The 22,681-nt window shown below is 39.2% G+C and overlaps 1 protein-coding gene, 1 long non-coding RNA gene and 1 pseudogene across 3 annotated transcripts in view; 1 reads left to right on the top strand and 2 right to left on the bottom strand.

Annotated features, from left to right (window-relative positions):
- Nucleotides 1-22,681, bottom strand: part of LOC112642132 (uncharacterized) — a 226,159-nt gene that overhangs the window by 103,027 nt on the left and 100,451 nt on the right. The gene's annotated exons all lie outside the window — the stretch shown is intronic.
- PAK1 (p21 (RAC1) activated kinase 1) overlaps nucleotides 1-22,681 on the bottom strand; it is a 144,611-nt gene that overhangs the window by 101,830 nt on the left and 20,100 nt on the right. The window contains exon 2 of one of the 2 annotated variants that reach the window (XM_035704092.2): nucleotides 1,257-1,415. The exons of the other annotated variant lie outside the window; for it this stretch is intronic. The gene's annotated coding sequence lies outside the window, so the exon portion shown is untranslated. The remainder of the gene's footprint in view (nucleotides 1-1,256; nucleotides 1,416-22,681) is intronic. 2 annotated transcript variants of the gene reach the window in all.
- On the top strand, nucleotides 19,660-20,149 carry LOC112642134 (40S ribosomal protein S10-like; annotated as a pseudogene).

The following is a 22,681-nucleotide window of genomic DNA, read 5'->3' as shown; positions in this document are numbered from 1 at the left end:
TCTTAAAAAAAAAAAATGTTAGTGGTGTTCTTTTTTTTTTTTTTTTTTTTTTATAATAGACATAGAGAGAAAGAGAGGCAGAGACACAGGCAGAGGGACAAGCAGGCTCCATGCCGGCAGCCTGACGCAGGACTCAATACCGGGACTCCAGGATCGTGCCCTGGGCCAAAGGCAGGCACCAAACCGCTGAGCCACCCAGGGATCCCCATGTTAGTAGTGTTCTAATGGCTCCACTAACCAGTTGTTTTCCCATTTCTCTCCCTCTGCTTGGGCCTCCCTATTCCTTAAGACACAACAATATTGAAATTAGGTCAACAACCCTACAATGGTCTCTAAGTGTTCCAAAGAAAGGAAAAGACAAATGTCTCCCTTAATCAAAATCTATAATCTTACTGATCGAAACAACTGAAACAAAAAGAGAAGGAATTTTTTCTCATTTAATTTAAGTAGCTCTGTGGCTTTTTCCCCACAAGCTAAAAGGAAAATGAACAGACACCAAATTTTACAATGAGAAGTAAAAAAGCAGGCACTCAGCATACAGTCCTGAATATAAAGAAGGGGTATAAGTAGATACTCCAATTGCCTTCTTCCCCTGCAATTCAAACCTACTTTCTGTTTCAATCAGTATACCTTATCACCATATCACCACTGAAATAGGAAGTGGTTGTTCAGGAGAGAGAACATGATTCCTAGTTCTAAATTGGCAAGAAGAATGAGGCTTCCCTGGTTTTTAGGAGACCATTTATCCTGTGGTTGGAGGCCACACCAGTACATTATTGGTGGCAACAAAGATTGAAAGAAGAAAAGAATGGCTGTTTAGTACTTTTGTTTATAGAAGGGAAACTGAGGCATTTGCATATGGCCACACAATAAGATCATATCATCCCAATCATATGCAAGAAACATGATGTTTTATAGAGAATTCTAGGCCTGAGGATAGGAAAAATCAATTCTAATCCCAAAATTGCTACCAAATTGCTGTCTAATCCTGAATAAATCAATCTAATTCTCAGTTCCCTTCCTATGTGCCTACTGATTCAGAAATTTCACAAACAAAACTAACTACTGCATGTAAGGCACTGTGCTGAGATATCATGGTGAACAGTCTATTTACACATAAGCCGATATTTATGGAGCTTACAGAATAGAGCACTGCAGAAGTCAGATATTTAAAAAAATAAACAAGCCCATCATAACATAATTACAAGTTATGATATACAGCCAAGGTCAATCAGGAAGTAAGTGGGCAGGGGCACCTGGGTGGCTCAGCGGTTGAGCCTCTGCCTTCAGCTTCAGGATGTGATCCCGGGGTCCCAGGATCGAGTCCCGCATCGGGCTCTGCTCGAGGAGCCTCCTTCTCCCTCTGCCTGTGTCTCTGCCTCTCTGTGTGTCTCTCGTGAAGAAATAAATGAAATCTTTAAAAAAAAAAAAAAAAAAAGGAAGTAAGTGGGCAAAAGAACACCTCACCAACATTAGGTTACAAATCAAAAAGAACTCTCAGCTCCATATCACAAACAGGGGCTCAGTATTCTTTGCACATGTCACCTGACTGCCTGCTACTTTCTGTGGCTGGAGGCATCATGGTCAACCACAAAAAACATACAGTGTACATATAACATATGCCAGCCAGCTCCACGAGTTTCTAAGCCTTTCTGTCCCTGAGTCTCAGTGTCTTCAGATATCTAGAAAGGAAAGAAAGGAAAGAAAGGAAAAGGAAAAGGAAAAGGAAAAGGAAAAGGAAAAGGAAAAGGAAGGAAAAAAGAAAAAGAAAGAAAGGAAGGAAGGAAGGAAGGAAGGAAGGAAGGAAGGAAGGAAGGAAGGAAGGAAGGAAGGAAGGAAGGAGATATAATACTATCTACTTCACAAAATTGTTCGCAAGATAAAATGGGAAAAACTACTCTGGAAACTAATCTACTCCAATGTGCCCGCAGTGCTCAGTAGAGAGTCAGGCATGCTATAGCTTCCCCATCTATAAAATTGTGATAACATATGAACCCACTCACATTGTGATTGGGAGGGTTAAATGAGATTACATGTTCATAAAGTACTTAGAATTCCCAACACATAGCAACTCATAAAAATGTTAGCTGCTATTAATGCACTTAACTTTTCCCCCTCAGTTTCCTCATTTGTAAAACAGAAACAGTAATAGTACTTAATTCATAAGTTTACTATGGAAATTAAATGAGCTAATACATTTAAGGGTTTATAACAGTGCCTGGTACATAGTAAGTGCTATATAAGAATAAGAGGGGTGCCTGAGTGGCTCCAGCACTTGGGTGGCTCAGGCGGTTGAGCATCTCTGACCCTTGGTTTCAGCTCAGGCTGTGATCTCAGGATCATGAGATCAAGAGCCCCATGTTGGGCTCCACGCTCAGTGGAGAGTCTGCCTGTTTCTCTCTCCCTCTCCTTCTGGCCTCCTCCATCTCTAAAATAAATAAATCTTTAAAAATAAATAAGATTATATTATTATTGATTTTATCTTTGCATTTTCTCTACAATTTGCATGTTGATAGACCACTGGTTCTCAATCAGTATTGGTTTTGTCCCCCAGAGGACATCTGGCAATGTCTAGTGACATTTTTGTCACAACTGGAGGGAGGGGTAGATGCTTCTGGCATCGAGTGGGTAAAGGACAAAAATGCTGCTAAATACCTTACAATGCACAGAACAATCCCTCACCCCCAAACAAAGGTTTATATGATCCAAAATATCAAGTCTCAAAGTAAAGAAACTCCAATATAGACTAACCAAATCAATAGCTCTCTCTTCCACCTCCTGTGAAATGCTGGAGTATTTTATTTGGATCTCTCTTCTAGATTTTATTAACCAGTTATAAAAGTTTTAGACCTGAAACGGGTTTTAGGGGGCCCCTTTCTTTACCAAGGCCTAAAATGAGTTTCAGTAGGAAAGCCTAAACTAGGACCTGAGTCTCCTGACTCCCAGACTAGTACTCCTTCCATGGAGCTAACTTAGATAACTTTGTGAGCACTTTCTCTTTCCCTTCTCTGATCCTTCTACCCTTCACCCTCTTTCTCTCCCTATCCCTCCTTCCCAGGTTTGCATCTGTTTCTTTTCTAGTATCATCAGAAATCAGAGACAGTGATGATCTTTCTCCCCACCATCCCAGTTACCTACCTTTAGAAAAACCTGCTCTTTCAAGCTCCAGTCTGGGCTTTGGACCAGAAGCCAAGAACTCTTCTTATTTACGTTATTTTATTTTATTTATTTTTTTATTTTTATTTTATTTTATTATTTTATTTTATTTTATTTATTTTATTTTATTTTATTATTATTTATTTTTTACAGGGGCCCAGCTGAGCTGCTTTGGCCACTTCTCTCTGCTCTTCCCCGAGGCTAAGCAGGCATTCTGCCTAAAAGCAGAACTTGGGTCAGGCAACCTGAAGTAATTTCCTTTTCCCTGTCTATAGGAATGAACTAGCCTTAGGAGGGGCCACAGGCAAGTTGTAACAGCTTACACTGGACTTTCTTCCCAGGAAATGGTTTTTAAGAGAAAAAAAGACTATGGGTATCTTGGTGAGAGAAAACATGGAAAAAGAATATGTAAAAGAAAAAGACTACCAATGGCTTTAACAGAGTATTCAGCTGCATACAGGACACGTCAAACATTTCTCCCATCTAATTCTTACCAGTATTTTGAGGACAAATGTCTGCCTTCTTAAAAAAGCCTCTCATGACAACTGCAGCCCATGAAAATAAGCAAGTGCTCATTATGTGTCGGCCACTATCATAACTTCACAACCTGAGGTCATTATTATCCCTATTTCAGAGATGAAGAAAATGTGATAAAAGAGATTAAGTAACTCGCCTTATTTCCTTAGCCAATGAGTAGTAGCTAGGAGAGCTACAATTTATCCCCAGATCTTTCAGACATCAGAAAACTAAGCTCTCAACTAATTTACTAAACTATTTGTCAAGACAATTTCCCTTGTCTTTGAACCTATATTGTATTTAATGCCTGTATCACATAATAAGCAATTAATTTCAGGCTGCCATGTCTTAGTTGCATGTGCTTTAGATTTGTTCCAGACCCTGTGCTAGCTCCTATGAAGAAAAGATATAAATAGCAGCAGTCTCTTCTCTAAGGCAGGGCTTCTCAAACTATTTTGACTACAACCTACAGTAAGAATACAATTTATACAGAGACACAGTACACATGCACACACACATCTAAAAACATAAAACACTAGTTTCACAAAACGATCCCTGCTCTTTCCATATACAGGTGCTCTGAATTTTTTCTGGCATATTCTTGTTTTTAAGATTTTATTTATTTATTCATGGGAGACACAGACAGAGAGGCAGAAATATAGGCAGAGGGAGAAGCAGGCTCCCCACAGGGAGCCCAATGCAGGATTCCATCTGGGACCCCTGGGACCCCTGAGCTGAAGGCAGATGCTCAACTGCTAAGCCATAGAGGTGTCCCTTCTGGCATATTCTATTTGACTTTTTAAAAATGCTGGCACAGGGATCCCTGGGTGGCGCAGCGGTTTAGCGCCTGCCTTTGGCCCAGGGCGCGATCCTGGAGACCCGGGATCGAATCCCACGTCGGGCTCCCGGTGCATGGAGCCCGTTTCTCCCTCTGCCTATGTCTCTGCCTCTCTCTCTCTCTGTGTGACTATCATAAATAAATAAAAATTAAAAAAAAAAAATGCTGGCACAATGTACTATGTTAAATCTACAATCCATGGGTTATGACTTACACAGTTGGGGAAAAAAAACACTGCCCTTGATAGTTCTCAAGTTAAAGGGGAACATAAGACATAAGTAACAGCAAAAATAATTACAATAACAGTAACCAACATTTCAGGAACTCTTATTGTGTGTCTAGAACTCTGAGAACACAGAGTTCAGGTGTAATGTGAATTACACCTGAATCCAAAATCCAACCCGGGTCTGCCTGTTTAAACCCAATGTCCATATTCTTTTCACCACACCACATTGCCTGTGCAGCATGAGAACTATAATGAGGAACATTTCCATGAGGAAATGGGGGTGGAGGAAGGGAACAGTTAGGAAACTTCACAAAAGTGAAGATTTCTGAGTGTGTCTTGTAGTACAAATTTTAAAGAATCTGGCACATGAATTCCTATAGGTACTCTATAAATATCTGTGGATAGAACCCTTTACCTTCTCTTGTAATACTGAAAAATAGCATGTTATTTTTAGACAAAAATCTATGAAATTTTTAACTGATGCTGTCTCTCCCAATAGAAATCTCAAGGTACATGAGTGCCACGTGGCACTTAAAAAAAAAAAAAAAGTTTTAGAGTTTGATAACAGTTTCTCTAGAAGAGCTATCTATGTAATACATCCAGTACTACCAGGAGTCCAGAGTCTTAATGCCAGAATTTATGGTGTCTTTGGAGAGATGATTTTACCTCTCTGGAACTCAGTTACTAAGCTATCAAATGATTAAAAAAAAAAAAAAAAAAAAACACTCAGGCCATATAATCACCAAGGTTCTTTCTAGTATTAATAAATTTTAATAATAAATTCTAATGATTCTAATACTAATAAATTCAGCAAGTCCATGAAAAAGAATAAATAATTTATTAAACCCACTTACCCACAAAAACATGAGGATGAATTGGAGGCTATAGAACTGAGCTTCTGGGTCTCTGTCTTGCCTGATTCCCTTAGCTGGATGTGGAATGGAAGATGGACACCCCAAGATTTGACATGCACTATTTCATCCGGTGAGAGGCCAGTGATTAGGAGCTACATAGGAACAGATTTTAGTATTAAGGGCCAAAATGTCAAACCAAGAAAATGACTGTCTCTAGCAATAGAGAGCTCTCCATCATGGAAGTATGCAAGCAGATACTGGAGAAATATTTGGTGGGAACTTTACAGAAGAAATTCAAACATAGGGTAAAAGTTGTGTTAGATGTCCTTAAAAGGAACTTTCAGTCATAAAATTCTACAATTCTCTCTTCACACAACAGAAAGAACAGCCTTTGGCACATGTTGGAGGGGAAAAAATACCCAAGAAGTTTCCTGAACTTTTCCATTCTCCTTCCCTCCATATTTCAATTCCAACACACTAGGTCATTCAAAGCCAGAGACATCCTGGTTATACTTGTCTGCTCTTTTCAGGATTTGTTTTTATAATTTATGAAGAGGGAAGGGTGGGTTTAGCTGTCAGGGAAAGTACAACCAAGTAGGTCTTCAGGGCCCAGGTCTACACCAGAGAATACCTCTCAGAAGAATGGGAAGCTGAGATTAGCTCTACCGACCAGTATTCAACCTCAAGGTAGCCACTGGTTTCTCAGGGCACATAGATTAATGGCCCTCAAACCATAAATTTAGGAACCCACTGTGGATACCTATGCCAGCCCCAGCTACCCAGACTAGTCATAGACACTCTTGTAATTGGAGAATGAGGTATTATAAACTGCGTCCTCGCTGCCTCTACTAGGTGATCTTGGGCCATTTGTCGCTTCACTTTGAGCCTAAACAATTCTAATTATAAAATGTACTAATTTTAAATGAATATATAAGATAAGATAATCCATAAGGCTTTTTCTAGTACTGATATTGTTACTCTAACATAAAATGGTAGTCTTACAATTTAATTAGCATTAGCATCTATCCTAAATGCTCAAAAACTTAAGTACAAAAATAATAGTAAATACTTAACACCTAATGAGCACGTATTATGGCAGATGCAGTACTTTACATGCTTACTTCCTTTCATATTCACAGCAATCCTATTTTCATATGAGGAAATAAACTGAGAAAGATTAAGAAACTTGCCTAAATTCACACAGGTAAGTAGGAGAGCTAGAGCTTCACCTACACCTACTGACTCTAAGTCCAGTCCTCTTTCCACTAAACTATTCATTTCCAGGCTTCTATTCCAAAAAGAACATTGCCTGGAAAGAGAACAGAGAGTAGAGAAAAGAGGGCTAAAGACTAACTTCAACCAACTGACAATGATGTTTCCTACAGCCAACGGGGAAATAACAAAAAGTATTAGAGCCACCAAAAGACAAGAACCCTCCCAAGCTGTCAGAAGCAAGATTCATTTGAAATTCTTCCCATCTCCTCTCAATTAGACTCCAAAAGATAGATGGGTTTAGGGACCAGTAACGGGCCACAGAAAGTATGTTCACATCTAAATAATCAATAGATAACAGAAGCCAACTTATGACTAGTCTTTCTCACCTGCTGCTGATTTACCCAGCCACCACCTCTCCCAGGAAGCCTGTTCCACAACCTCTGCCTCTCCAAGGAAGGCTGTCATTCATTTCTCCAGATCTGGATCCTAATTCCAGAAGAAGCTATACCACCTTAAAGACTGGAGACATAGCCATCAGCAACAAATGACCACCTTTCCCTCCACTGGCTTAAAGAAAAACATCTGAGGAGAAAAACATCTTAGGTTTCTTAGGAGACATCTGTAGAAACCTAGAAAGGATACTACACCAGCACCTCTTAGGCCACTGCTTGCCCGGTGGCATCAGAAAAACCAACTTCTTTCTTTACATAGATAAGTCTTTTGAAATCACTCAATCCGATGGTTTCCAAGCTTTTTAAAAGGCTCTCAAACTCTTTTTGCCAATCAAATCTTACAGAAACACCAATATTTAAACAAATAAATGTAGAGCTGCTCTGGCTGAAAAGGAGGTGAGGAAGTTCCATTTCCTTAGCCTCTTCCCACTTCTCAGTCTCACCACAACAGCCTGTGAAGTTGCACTTCAAAACTCTGAAACTCTATTTAACACCTCCTTGTTTTACTTAAGGAAACCAGGGTCCAGAGGGAGAACATGACTTTGTCAAGATCACACAATCAGTTACTGCCAAAGCTGGAACTCAAATTCAGATGTACTGACTTAAATGGCAGTCAATTTCCCATGTCATCACGCTATTCCTTTGAGATGATCACAAGAAAATGAACGTGAAAGTGGTTTTAAAAGCACTAAGTGCTGGAGGCTCGTATAGTTCCCTCAGCTAATTTTCTCTATAGCTAACAGAATCAAAATGCTTAGATTTCCAAGGTTAATTTCACCAGGTAGCACTCAATTGCAAAGAAATCTTCTCATGCTCCCAAATCCTCAATAAAGTGTCTATTTGTAAAATTGGGCATGATTATGTTACAACTTCAACAGATTGACTGTAAATAAAAGAGACTCAAGAGGATTCTGCAGGACTCCCTGCTCCCTATGTTCTGAGAAATCATCCCTTAAAGATATATAAGAATTTTCCTGATATCTACCATGCCTGGAACACGGAATACAATCTGAACCTGTGTATTAAATTAACTCCTTAGGGGCACCTAGATAGCACAGTTGGTTGAACGTCTAATTCTTGGTTTCAGCTCAGGTGGTGATCTCAAGGTCATGCGATCCAGCCCCATGTCAGACTCAAAGCTCAGCATAGAGACTGCTTAGGTTTTCCTCTCCCTCTGCCCCTCCCACTCATGCTTGCTCTCTCTCTCTCTCCCTCTCTCTCTCTCAAAAATACATAAATAAATCTTTTTAAAAATTTTTAATAAAGTTAACTCCTTAATAAATGATGTGTATAGCCTGGGCCTCAAAGTTTCTCTACAACTATGGTAGTCAGCCTCCAAGACAGTATCCAATGGTCTCTGCCTCCTGGTATTTGCACATTTGTGTATCCTTTCCCACCTAGTAGAAGGGTTGGTCTGTGTGACCAAAAGAATACAGAAGTGATGGTATGATATTTCTTAAATTAAATTATAAAAAACTACAGCTTCTGTTTTGGTTGCTCTTTTCTCTCAGATCATTCATTGTGGGGAAGCCAGCTGCCATGTCGTAAACTGCCCAATGGAGAGGCCAGGTGGCAAGGAACTGAAGTTGTCAGCCTGTCAACAGCCAGCAAAAAACTGAAGCTGGCCAGTAACCAGATGAGTGAGTATGGAATGGAATCTACCAGGCCCAGTTGAACCTCTAGAGGACTGTAACCTGGGCGATAGCTTGCCTGTAACCTCAGTGGAAACACTGAGCCAGAACCACCCAGCTTGGACACCTAAAATTCCTCACCCTCAGAAACTGTGAGATAATAAATGTTTATTTTTTTAAGCTGCTAGATTTTGCAGGCACTTTATTTAAGCAACTGTACATAATTAATAAAACCATGAAACGAAGGCTTTTGGGTTTACATCCAAAAGCCCATTATGAAACTAAAAGTCCAGCTGAAACAAAACCGGAGGCATGTAGCTGAGAGCTTCCTCTTAAACAGTAACTGTCTCCATTGCTTACTCATAAGGCAACCAACTGAAAGTCACTTCATCTCTCTTAGCTGTGGTTTCCTTGTCGAATATATAGGGATATTTCCCCTGCAGATTATGGTGATGATTAAATGAGAATAGCTCCTAAAAGCATCTTTAAAACAGTATAAAACTATACAAATTCAAGTTGTTATAATAAAGACTTTTCCCCCCACCCCCAAGCACACTCCCAATAGCCACCAAAAAAGGAAGAGGGCTCTGTTCAGTGAAGTCAAATGGAATGGCTTTTTTTTTTTTTTTTTTTGCCATTTTACCCAACTGTATTAAAAGTAGTTCCCTCTATCACTGCCCCTCATAATAACAAAAAGCAACAATTACCAGTGCTTCCTTGGTATTACATACCAAGCATAGTACTAAGTGCTTTCACATTATTTTCTCATTTAATACTCCATTTAACATACAAGAAATGGAAACTGAGCGAGGTTAAAGTGATTTGGCTAGTAATGGAATCTGAATTGAACTTCACATCCATGCAATTCCAAAGACCATGTTCCAATATGCTGCTTTACTATACCTAGGAGCCTAAAAGTATCCAATACAGAAGGCATTCAGATACAATTTAAAAGAACTGAAAAAATGAAAGAGAAAGGAAGATCATCTTTCAAGTTAATGGGGAAATAAAGTTTCAGGAGATATGCATTTTGGTCCTGTCTATGACACCAAGCAGTTGTAATACCTTGGGCAAGTTATCTATCAGTGAAATTTTTTAAAACCCTCATATTTACACAGTACTTTGGAATCTACAAAGCATTCTGAAGTATCTGCAAATATTTGATTGTCGCAACAAACCTAAAAGGTACTTTTCAATTCTCTCCATTCTATAAATGAGAAAACAGAGACTCAAAAAGAATTCCAGTGACTTGCCCATAGTCATTAAACAGCTGGTAAATGCCAGAGATAATACACCTAGATTTCTCTATTCTCAGAGGTACTGGAGACGCAAAAGTTTTAGAGAATGTCCAAAGGTCACAGCAAGGATAAGAATCCAGTTTCCTTCTTACACCCCTAACCCAGGGCTACAACCAGGTATACAAACCTGGAGAGCTTTTTAAAAACACTGATGCCTGAGCCCCATACTTACCTTTACCCCCCAGAAATTTAATTTATTTGGTCCTGAGTAGAATCTAAGTATCAACATATTTTTAAGCTTTCTAAGAGTGGCTGCGCTTGAAAACTACTGCCCTAACCCAAAGAATCACAGATTAAGAAATGCCATAATTCACCCTCATTTTTTAATGTCAAATTCCTTGAGTAAACTTATCTATTTTTTTTTTGCGAATTCATCACGCTTATAAGGAAAAAGATCTTCTATTATTACAACTGACCATGTAAGTTAAAATAGTTTAATTTTTATTACCTAAGAATAAATTTTTACACAATATGCAATCAACATCTTAATGGTCAAGACTGGATATATGGCATAAATCAACAAAATTGCTTATAGGAAAAAACAAAAGTTGCTCACAGTAGTATATTGTGAACAAAAATAACTAAGAAGAAAATTGAAGTAATCTTTTTTCTCTAAATATCCCTGCTTGGGGATCTCACAACTCCTTAGTTCTACTAAGATGAATTTACCTGCAGTGTCCTCTTCAGAGGGTTTGGATATTGTACAGACTTGTCTTACAATATCTCCACTTATGTTAATTTAACTCTTACCTGACCAAGTTCTTTCCCTAACCCTCAAGCCTATAGTTATGGGTTTGAACTGTACATCCCAAAATAAAGTATATCAAAAGTCCTAAATCCTAGTATCTCAGAATGTGATTTTATTTAAAACTAGTCTTTAGGCTAGTTAATCAAGTTAAAATGAGGTTATTAGGGTGGGCCTTAATGCAATGACTTGGATCTTTATAAGAAGGAGAAATTTGGACATAAAATCCCAAATTTCCAAATTCCAACTAGGCTGTTCTGGCCTGTGCTTAGTAAGAAGTTCAGACAGACATACACACACACACACACACACACACACACACACACGACTGTGAAAAGACACAAGAATCTACAAGCCAAGGAACACCCGAAGCTACCAGAAGCTAGGAGAAGGGCCTTCCCTCATACTTTCTTTTTTTTTTTTTTTTAATTTTATTTATTTATTTATTTATTTATGAAAGTCACACATAGAGAGAGAGGCAGAGACACAGGCAGAGGGAGAGGAAGAAGCAGGCTCCATGCACCGGGAGCCCGACGTGGGACTCGATCTCGGGTCTCCAGGATTGCGCCCTGGGCCAAAGGCAGGCGCTAAACCGCTGCACCACCCAGGGATCCCCCCCTCATACTTTCAAAGAGAGGATGGCCCTGCTGACACCTTGATTTTGGACTTGTGACTTCCAGAACTGTGAAACCATAATTTTCTGTTGTTCTAAACCAACTAGTTTATGGTACCTTGTTCCCGGAGGTCTAGGAAACTAATCATCCCCATTTCTATAAACCCTTAAACTTTGCATCCAGTTTATTTGGTGGAACTGTTCAATTTCTTAGCATATACATCCTATAGTCCTAGAGAAATCAAAGCCTCTCTGGAGCAGAAATACCATTTTATACTTCTTTGTCATCTATCACTCTTAGGGAGAAATTGATCTCAGAAAAAATATTCAGGAAACATTTGCTCACCTGATCACTTTCTGGAAAATGTTTGACAATCACTACTGTTGTTTTAGAATTTAATAACTTGAAAATCACTCTTCCTACTTCCATAATTCTGTTACATTGGAATTAGCTATTCTTAAATCAACATTTTTCTTCATGAGTTTTTGGTATATATAATACCATTTACTCTTTAGTCCTCGTAAGTGCAAAATTCACAATATCACAGAATCTTACAGTGTTTGGGACTGAGAGATAGTTTACAGACCATCTAGTACAACCCTAAAGTGGTATCTTCCTCAATGCATACATACTATTTCTCTTTTATTTTTTAATTTTTTTAAGATTTTATTTTTCAGTAATCTCTCTAGCCAATGTGGGGTTCGAACCCACAATCTCAAGATCAAGAGTCACATGCTCCACCAACTGAACCAGCGAGGAGCCCCCCTCTCTCTCTTTTATGATAAATACCACATTCTCCCTTGTTCATTGTATTAGTTACTGGCTTACAGGGTAGGCTCCTTCTCACCATTCCACCTCCCAATGGGCTATACACACATTGGGGGTTGAGATTCTCTCATTCATCCCCAGTGCCTATCACAGTTCATAACATTCTTAATCAATAGTTCCTAAAGTATTGTTTTCTCTTTCTTTTTTAAAGATTTTATTTATTTATTTATTCATGAGAGACACAGAGAGAGGCAGAACACAGGCAGAGGGAGAAGCCAGGCTCCCCGCAGGGAGCCCAATACAGGACTCCATCCCATGACCCCAGGATCACCTGAGCCAAAGGCAGATGTCAAACACTGAGCCACCCAGGTGCCCTTTGTTTTCTCTTTGCCAGTAGTCTATGAGCTTCTCCTAGAGAGTAACTGGATCTTACTCTTGTATCTCTAGAAGCTAAGCACAGCAAGTAGCATAAAATAAATACAATAATATTTGTTGTTTATGTAATAAAAATGTTTTATTCACTATTTCTGTGCTAGCCTATGAACTAAGAAGTTTAGATGCCCAATAATCAACACGCAAAAAGTAGCAAATCAAAATAGAGCCAACTTTTAATCCAAAAAGAAAAATACACTGGCAAGATGTATTGAGAGACTTAAATGTCAAGGTATCTTAAATAGGTTAACCTGGGATGACAGAAAGTAGAGATTCCAAACAGTTCTCTCTCAAATTCGCTCAGGTAGCTCTCAGAAAGGCAGACATAATTTTCTATTGATATACATCCATTAACAATACCCAAACCACAAACAGACTAAGAACAACCTGGCCAGGTGTCTTATTCCAGGTATCCACTGGTATAAAGTCCAAGCTAGCATCAGAAAAACACTAATTCAGACTTCAAAAAAAAAAAAAAATTCTCAGTTCCTAATAGGCTCTAATGATTTTCTAAATGAGCCCTCCAGGTTGTGCTGAAGCCCAGAGAAAAGGCAGAGCAACCCTAAAAGACCCTCAACACATTTTCAAATTGATGAAGCTCCGTGGAAGCTCATTCTTCCACTCTCGAGTGTTACCTCACCTCTGGAGGCTTCATTGCCTCCTCTCCCCACTTCCCACTCCTTGCTTAGATTAATACTTTGTACATCCCTCTATTATACATTCATCACTTAATGTCATAATAATCTTAGTGTCTTTCTCTCCTGCTAGAACAGACACAATAATCAAGCTGCAAAAAGCAAAAAGCTACTCCTTCCCATGCTAATGCCTCAGGTACCCTGGCTTGTCTTAATCCCAAGAGAAAAAGGAAAAAAGAGTGAAATGTTTTTAAATAGCTGCCTAATTACCATGTACTATCTAAGAGCCATGGATTTGTATACTGTGATTCCTCTTTTTAAAAGTATCATGATCTGGTCAGTATGGTAGGTAGATATATACAGACTTCAGAATACCCAGTCCCATTTGTCTGAATCCTAGGCCTTAATCATACTGAACAAAGGGCTAGACATTAATATTAAAGGACCAGTGCTCTTCGGGAATTAGGAAAATGTTGGACTCAAAATAGTAAGGAATTTAGAGGTCACCAAGGTCAAGTTCCTCATTTTACAGAGGGAAACTGAGGCCCAAAAAGGGGAAAGGATTTGGTCAAAGTCCCTTAGTCTGCTAAAAGCAAACACATGTATTGATTACTAGTTTAGTGCAATTTCTGATGTATCTTTTCTCTTCTAAGAAAAAATTCCAGGGGCACCTGAATGGCACAGTTAAGTGTCTGATTTTGGCTCAGGTCATGATCTTGGGGTCCTGGTATGGAGCCCTTAGTCAGGCTCCCTGCTCAGCAGAGTCAGCTTGCTCTTCTCCCTCTGCCCCTCCTCCCACTCATGCTTTCATGCATGTGCTCTCTCTCCCAAATAATCAAATCTTAAAAATATATAAAAATTAACAATTAAAAAATTCCAGGGGCACTTGGGTGGTGCAGTCAGTCAAGCATCAGACTCTTGGTTTCAACTCAGGTCATGATCTTTGGGTCACAAGCTCAAGCCCACCACAGGCTCTGCATTCAGTAGGGAGTCTGCTTGGGATTCTCTTCCCTCTCTCTCTGCAACTTCCTTTTATGCTCTCTTTCTCTCCCTCTCGCTCTCAAAATAAATAAATAAATCTTTTTTTAAAATTCCAATTTCAAAAGTGAGGATCAGGGAAGTAATATGTCCAAGGTCATATACCTAGTAGATGATGAAGTCAAAATCTGAACCTAGGACATCTCCTGAGAAGGTCCAGACTCTCTCACTTACTTTCATGGTGAAGTTTTTGGAACTCCAGATATAAATGCAACTTCATCTTCTTTACCTTTAACTTCCTTTGAAGTTTGCTTCCAGTTAAATTTGGCAAATTAAAAACACATTTACCTATGTTCCTACCTAAAAATCATACTAAAATGATAGCAAAGCTATAAAACTCAACAAGGAAGAGAATGAGTATGAGACATCAGAAGATGACAGATTTCAACAAATTCTTAGACTATACATAGTGAATGGAGGATCTGTGGCCTAAAACAAGAAAGGCAAAAGAAGTTGTAATTTACAGCACAGCATGGTCCCTGAGCAACAGAGATGTGTGGTATCTGGACAGCAGGATCACATCCCCTGGAAAGAATCACTGGATTAAAACCCTAAAGGAACAGGCCTAGGAAGTATAAACCATTTGCCCCAAGTCACATAAAGCTAACAAGAGCCTGAACCATAGTCATCTTATTTTTGTTACCTTTCTGTAACACATTTGCTATTAGTCAAATTAAGAAAATGTAGAATGAGGGATCCCTGGGTGGCGTAGCGGTTTGGCGCCTGCCTTTGGCCCAGGGCGCGATCCTGGAGACCCGGGATCGAGTCCCACGTCGGGCTCCCGGTGCATGGGGCCTGCTTCTCCCTCTACCTATGTCTCTGCCTCTCTCTCTCTCTCTCTCTCTCTGTGTGACTATCATAAATAAATAAAATTTAAAAAAAGAAAATGTAGAATGACTCAATAGCCCATGTCACAAAACAAGGACTACCATTTCCCAAGGTCTACCATTTGGCTTCCTTTACACCAAGTCCTTTGTGTTTAGGTTCTCTCTGGTAATAGCTTAGGGTATACAAACAGTTAGAATAAGAACCTCATATTCCAATTCATATTCTAATTGTCTGATTCTGTAGCTCTGAAAAAGTAGGTTAACAGTGCCTGACAAAAATATGACAAAGCTTGGAAGTGAAAGATTTCAGAAACACTGTTTCAGGTCAAAGCTGAGCTCATCCACATTACCCATGGTAGTGTGAGAGAAGCAGCTTTACATCCCTTTTTAGAACAGAACATGCCCTAAGGTAGGTGTTGTTACATCTGCTAATCAGCTAAAACAAATTCATTTGTAAGTGCTAAATTATAGGACTGCCTACAGTAGCCTGATGATTCCTTCATTCAGCAAATATTTACCGATTAAGGCATTAACAAATCCAGGACCATTTCTTAATACACAGCAATTATGCGAGTGCCACTGCTATCTGCACCTTACTCTCATTTAAACTCTTATCCATCACTGCATTAAACACATCTATAAAAAAAAAAAAACACATCTATATACTCAATTTGTGTTTTTATGATATGCACAAAAAGAATACTGAATTAGAATCAAAAGAATAGTTCTAAACATAGCTCAAGCTTTGAAGTCAGCAAATAGGTTTGAAACCCAGTCCTTTGAGTTACCAGCTATAAGATCATAATAGATCACTAATCTCTGGGCCTCAATTACTTCATCTGTAAAATGGGCCTAATACATACATGAGAGACCTGTTGCAAGGATTAAGTGAGAGTATATGGCAACTTGCACAGCGGTAAGGCACTCTATAAATGTTGACTACCTCATCTATGACAGGTACTTCCAATATTGGGAGGACTGACTGAGAAGTGTTTAGGGAGAGGAAGGATAGATGAACAAGTATAATTACAATACAGTACAAATAAGTACAATACAGTAAATGCTGCCATAGCTAGTGGAACAAAGCATTACATAAACACTGAGAAAAAGGATATTCTGTCTGGAACAGGAGGAAAGGAAGGTATCAGAGACAGATATTTTAACAGTCTTGAAGGTTGTTGAGCAGAAGTACAGCAAGCAAAGAACATACTACACAAAAGAAACTATGAGAAACAAGTCAGGGAGGCATGAAAGAGGTATATATGGCTTATCCAAGCAACAGTAAAAAAAAAACTTGAGAGAAGTGAAGGAGTTACACAGGACAACAAAATTAGCATAAAAAGCCTATCCATAGGGATTTTTTTTGTGGAGAGAAAAGTGGTATGAGAGGCAAGGAGAGGTGGTCATCTTAGAAACTTACTAAGAAAAAAAAAAAAAAGAAACTTACTAAGAAAATATTTAGTAAAAAAGAAAAGAAATAAAATCACCCTGTGATTACAAAGGATTGTAATACGGAGAAGAGCTTGAATTTATTTTGTATGACCCAAGGGTCAGACTTAGGAAGATAGATGGAAATTAAAAAGTGACATAAAAATGGCCTGAGTTAACCATCACATACAGAGTGGAGTATTTAGAATTTAAAAGAAGGGGCGCCTGGACGGCTCAGTGATTGAGCATCACCTTTTGGCTCAGGTCATGATTCTGGGGCCCTGGGATCGAGTCCTGCATTGGGCTCCCCACAGGGACCCTGCTTCTCCCTCTACCTATGTTTCTGCCTCTCTCTTTCTCTCTCTGTCCCTCATGAATAAATAAATTAAAAATATTTTTAAAAAAAGAATTTAAGTAAATGTCCCTTCTTTAAATGGTGAAATTAGCCCAAGGACCTCAAAGAAGAAACTCTTATCTACTAACTAAGGAGCCCAGGCTTTCTCTTCCTCTTTGGAACAGGACTTGACTTGGTGGGCTTTTGATGCAACCAGGTTTGAGGAAGGTGCTTCAGCCACTTCCTGAGGCATTACACAATTCAATTCAACCTCAAAAGGGAACGCTAGCTCACACAAGAACAGCCTAAAAAAGAAAACTAAACTAAAGCAGGCAACTGACTGTAGAGGAAAGTAGGCAGTGGGCTTAAAGAGAGAGGGCCCATAGGGCTTCAGAATAACACAGGCATCAATTATGTATTACTTCATTAATAGAGGAGTGCACTTGCTGTGATGAGCACTGGGTGATGTATGGAAATGTTGAATCACTATATTGCACACTTGAAACTAATATTATACTGTATGTTAACCAGCTGGACTTTAAGTAAAAACTTCAAAAAATGTAAAGAAAAAATTACTCTATTTGTTTCTGTGCTGAAAATAGGAAACACAGATTTGAATCAGACAAGACCTCCACCTTCAAGGAGTTCCCATTCTATTAAGGTAGACAGACACGGCAATCAGTGATTATCTTTGAGTCATAAAGACCTGGGTTCAAATCCTGAGTCTACCTTTTACTAGCTAAGGCAAGTCATTTCCTTCATCTAAACTCTATATTCCTTATCTGTAAAATTGAGGGCAATATTATCAGCCTAACTCAAAGGGTTACTAAGCATTTGGTGAGATAACATATTCAAAGCACCCAGAAGAATGTCTGATCTATAGTATACATGATTAGTATGTATTTACTGAATTAATGGTTTATACAAAAATATCCTTTTTGGGGAGGAAGAAGGAGTGAACCTATTAGCTTTCCCATAATCCTGGAACTTCTGAGGAAATGCTGTTTGCCTGATCATACAGATTTCCCGTTCTCTAACTTTCGTGCATTAGAACCACCAACTCCATTCCAGAATTAAAAACCAGAAAGAGGAACCTAGCCACACAATAATTAGGAATGAAGGAAATAGTTGTCTGGCCTGACCAAGGTGGTAAAGGGAAGTTGGTAGTAGAGAAAAGCTTAAAAAACTCAAGACCTTAAATTCCACAAATTCATCAGGTTAAGATTATAAAAGCTTGATTAAATCCAAATACCTCAGCAAAGTGGAGCTTGGATGAGAAATTTGGGGCCACCAGTTATTTATGAACCCCTATGGCCCACAGTATTTCTCCATTTCAGGTAGTCATTCTTTCAATAAAAATTATTACATATCTACCACCATTTGCTTCAACGTGGATGGAACTGGAGGGTATTATGCTGAGTGAAATAAGTCAATTGGAAGAGGACAAACATTATATGGTCTCATTCATTTGGGGAATATAAAAAATATTAAAAGGGAATAAAGGGGAAAGGAGGAAAAAATGAGTGGGAAATATCAGAAAGGGAGACAGAACATGAAAGACTCCTAACTCTGGGAAATGAACTAGGGGTGGTGGAAAGGGAGGTGGGTGGGGGGTGGGGGTGAGTGGGTGATGGGCACTGAGGGGGACACTTGGATGAGCACTGGGTATTATTCTATAGGTTGGCAAATTGAACACCAATAAAAAATAAATTTATATAAAAAAATGATTACATATCTACTGTAGGTCAGGCATTCTCCTTTCCGAGTTTCCCAGTCACCAAATTTCCTCCACCTCTTCTTCAATCAATTTACTGCATTCAGTGTCTGTCATTTCTACAAGCCCTTCTCTGGAAGAAGAAAAAGCCTAACCATGGGCCACTATAGTTTAGAACAGAAACCTGACTAACCACAAAGCCCATACCTTACCCCACCTACAGCCTCTGAATCAAACTTTACAAGATAGCTTTAAAGCCACAGAAGAACGAGTTCTGCTATATCTATTTTAAGTTTTTAGAAGAACAGTTCTGAGAAGACAGAACTAAATCTTCTGTGAAGATCTCACATGTACTAGGCACCATTTTTTTTTTTTAACTAGGCACCATTTTGAATGCTTTACATACACTAATGTCCTTAAAACAGCTCTGCAGGGGAATTACTACTGTCCCAATTTTACAAAGAAAAAACTGTGTTCATAGAAACAAAGTGACTTGCCCCAAAATCACAGTTAATAGGTGACAAAGCTGAAATCCACAGGCAAATTGCCATGTTCACTTTAGTCTTCCTTTTTTCCACTGCATCTCACATTTTATCCTAATAATTACCCTGCAAGGCAGGTAAAAGAAGTATCAGTATTATCTCATTTTACAAATGAGGAAACTCATACTTGAGGAAGTGATATTGCTTTCTCAGGAACAAATCAGTAAGTGGCAGAGCCATGGTTCATACCCAGATCTTTTGCCCTCAGGCCTATGTGCCTTCCACTACCCAACATTTCCTCTTACAGTGTGTCCTGCAAAGGGGTATAGTGGAAATGAACTTAACAGGGAGTCCAAAGTGCTGAGATATGGTCCCGACTCTGTAACTAACTTACTGTATAATATTGAGTGGTTGCTTTCCTTTCTAGCTCCAGCCCTATACATAGTACCCGCTGGGATGTTGACGTCCAAGAAGAACCCTACTGTCATTCATGAACTCCTTTTCAAGGAGGGAGTGATGGTGGTCAAAAAGGACATCTACATGCCTAAACACTCTGAGCTAGCAGACAAGAATGTACCCAATCTTCACATCATCAAGTCCATGCAGTCTCTCAAATCACAAGTCTACATTAAGGAATAGATTGCCTGGAGACATTTCTACTTGAAACTTACCAAGAGGGTATCCAGTATCTTTGTGATTACTTCCACCTGCCCCCTGAGATTGTGCCTGCCACTCTACACCACAGCAGTTCTAACACTGGCAGGCCACAGCCCAAAGGTCTGGAGGGAGAGTGACCAGCAAGACTAGCCGAAGGGAAGTTGACAGAGAGAGACACCTACAGACAAAGTGCTGTGCCCCCTAGTGCTGACAAGAAAGCTGAGGTTGGGGCTGGGTCAGCAAAGTTTAGAGATAGATTTGCCATGGACGTGGTCAGCCACCTCAGTAAAGTCAGAGAAGGTTGTTTTGTGTTGAATACACCTGTAGCCAGAAAATATATATATGTTGAATACACCTGTAGCCAGAAAATATATATATATATTTTTTAAAACATTGGGTGAATTACTTTCTCCTCTTGGCCTCTCACTCATAAAATAAAGGTGTTGAATTGAATAGTCCTTAGGTTGCCCTTCAGCTGGCAATCTAGGTTTTAATTAGTACCAACAAGTCTATGAGACATTTTTCTGATTTCCTTGCCACCCCACAGTAACTTTCTAAGAGAAACAAACATTAACTGTTATTTGTAGTATAGATAAGGTGAGAAGTGCTCAGGAGCAAAGTAAAAATTGTTCATTTCATTTCATTCTTTCCTTCCTCAAATACCCTAGATGTAAACACAGAAAAGACCACAAGCCATCTAATAATGCAATGTTGGCATACCCAATAACTACCACCATCTAAGAGCGTGCCAAGTATGTCTAGAAGTGAAGAGTATGTCCATGGTGGGCCCTTCTTTCCACTACTGAATCCACAACACTTCTACTCACTAGGTAATCTTTTTTCCTAGGTTGGGATGTCAGCTCTGCTTCACTTTCAGACCAGGCTTCTGACTTTTTTCTTCTTTTTTTTTTTTTAAGATTTTATTTATTTATTCATGAGACACACAGAAAGAGAGAAGGGGGGGGGGGCGGGCAGAGACACAGGCAGAGGGAGAAGCAGGGTCCATGCAGGGAGCCTGACATGGGGCTTGCCCAGGTCTCCAGGATCACACCCTGGGCTGAAGGCGATGCTAAACCACTGAGCCACTGGGCTGCCCCAGGCTTCTGACTTTAAATCCCATTAGATGTAAACAATTCACAGGAGACTTTTGATTAATATATAGCGGGAAAAAATGAAATTTAACCCCAGATTCAAGTTCTTTCATGCCAGGAAATAGGAAAAGAGTAAGAAGCAGGATACAGGACTGGACAAATTACTTCCCTGTCTTAGTTTCTTATATAAAGTAAAAGAGAGGGTCCAAACCATTCCTGATCACCTGTCCCACTATAATCTAATAGAAATTTATAAAAATTCTCTATCTAGAAAATGTGAAATGTGTAAAAAACAGAAAGTAGGAGGAAGAGGCCACAGTGTTACAAATTAAAATGACCTCACAGAAGAAAATAAAAAGCAATCTGCCAAAGCAGAACGTAAAATATATATGGTCACATCACCCTGAGGACACATTAGTTACAAGAGCAAAAAGAAACCTCTATATCCCTGCGACAGCCGAAGTAAATAATTCAAATAATGCCCCAAGAAAAGACTGCAGAGGCAAAAACCATTGCTCATGAAATTAAATCAGAGCTTATCTAAATATGATTATAGACCTGAGACCTGAAACAATTGCTAAGAACTAGGGAATTGCCTTAGGAAGAAAGACAGTCCTAAGGAAGCACACTAACTTACCCTTGTCCTCAGAATAAAGTTCATATTACTTTGGCCAAGCATTTTCAGTAAACTTTTACTTATTAATACACTAAATAATGAACTTCCACATATATTCGTTCATTTAAACTCTTCCAACACCTTAGAGGTTCTAGCTCCTATTTTACAAAAGAGGAGTCTGAAGCTCCAAGAAGTAAAGAGACCAGGATAAGAAGCCAACCTCTGACTCCAAGTACAATGTACTCTCTATCTCACCCCTACTATAATCTAGCTCTTTCACTTGCACAGGGCTTTCACACATGCATTACCTAGTCTTATTCTCAGAACAACCTTGTAGGTAGATATTCAAGATTCTTCGTTAACTGACCCCTACCTTTACAGTTTGAAATGAATGCTTTTGGCTGCCTACCCAGCATTCATTCTCTTCTTCCCTCTTCCTAATAGAGCCCTAATTTTTATCCAGTATTCATCTCTCAGCAGCTTATATTACTAAGGCATTTCTCAAATTTTAGCATGCTGTCAGAGTCATAATTACCTGGAGTGCTTGTAAAAAAATAGATTCCTGGGCCCCACGCCCAGAGTTTTTGATTCAGTGGGTCTCGTACATGCCCTGAGAATCTGCATTTTCTTTTTTTTTTCTTTTTTTTTTTTTTAGAATCTGCATTTTCAACAAGTTCCCTTGTGGCCACACTTTGGAAACCACTGTTCTAACTAAGATAATGCTGACCCCAAACCTAGCTCCAGAGGTAAGTCTTGATTCCACATTCAAACCATAATATTTAAACCATTCTCCCTGAAAGTCATTAGTTCAAGAACTCAGGCTTAACCAATTAACTTCGGGTATGTCTCTGAAAACTCTCGTAGTTAAGGGATGGATAAATGGCCTAAGTTGATCCAAATGAACTAAAGACTTTTTTTTCCCATTTTGAGAGATGAAGTCAGTGTCCATCTCTCTTTCTCTGCCTCTCTCCCCATCTCTTTCCCTCCTTCCCTCCCTCCTTCCCTCCCCCTTCCTGTCTCCATCTATGTATCTTTCTCATCCATTGGTTAATAAAAAAACTTATCTCCTCAAATGTTCTATCAGCCAATTTACCACCATGATGAAAGCCAGCTT

Source organism: Canis lupus, chromosome 21 (genome assembly GCF_003254725.2).
Source record: "Canis lupus dingo isolate Sandy chromosome 21, ASM325472v2, whole genome shotgun sequence".
NCBI classification, from domain to species: Eukaryota; Metazoa; Chordata; class Mammalia; order Carnivora; family Canidae; genus Canis; species Canis lupus.
The sequence above is the reverse complement of the archived record's forward strand: the minus strand, read 5'-3'. Positions and strand labels throughout refer to the sequence as shown.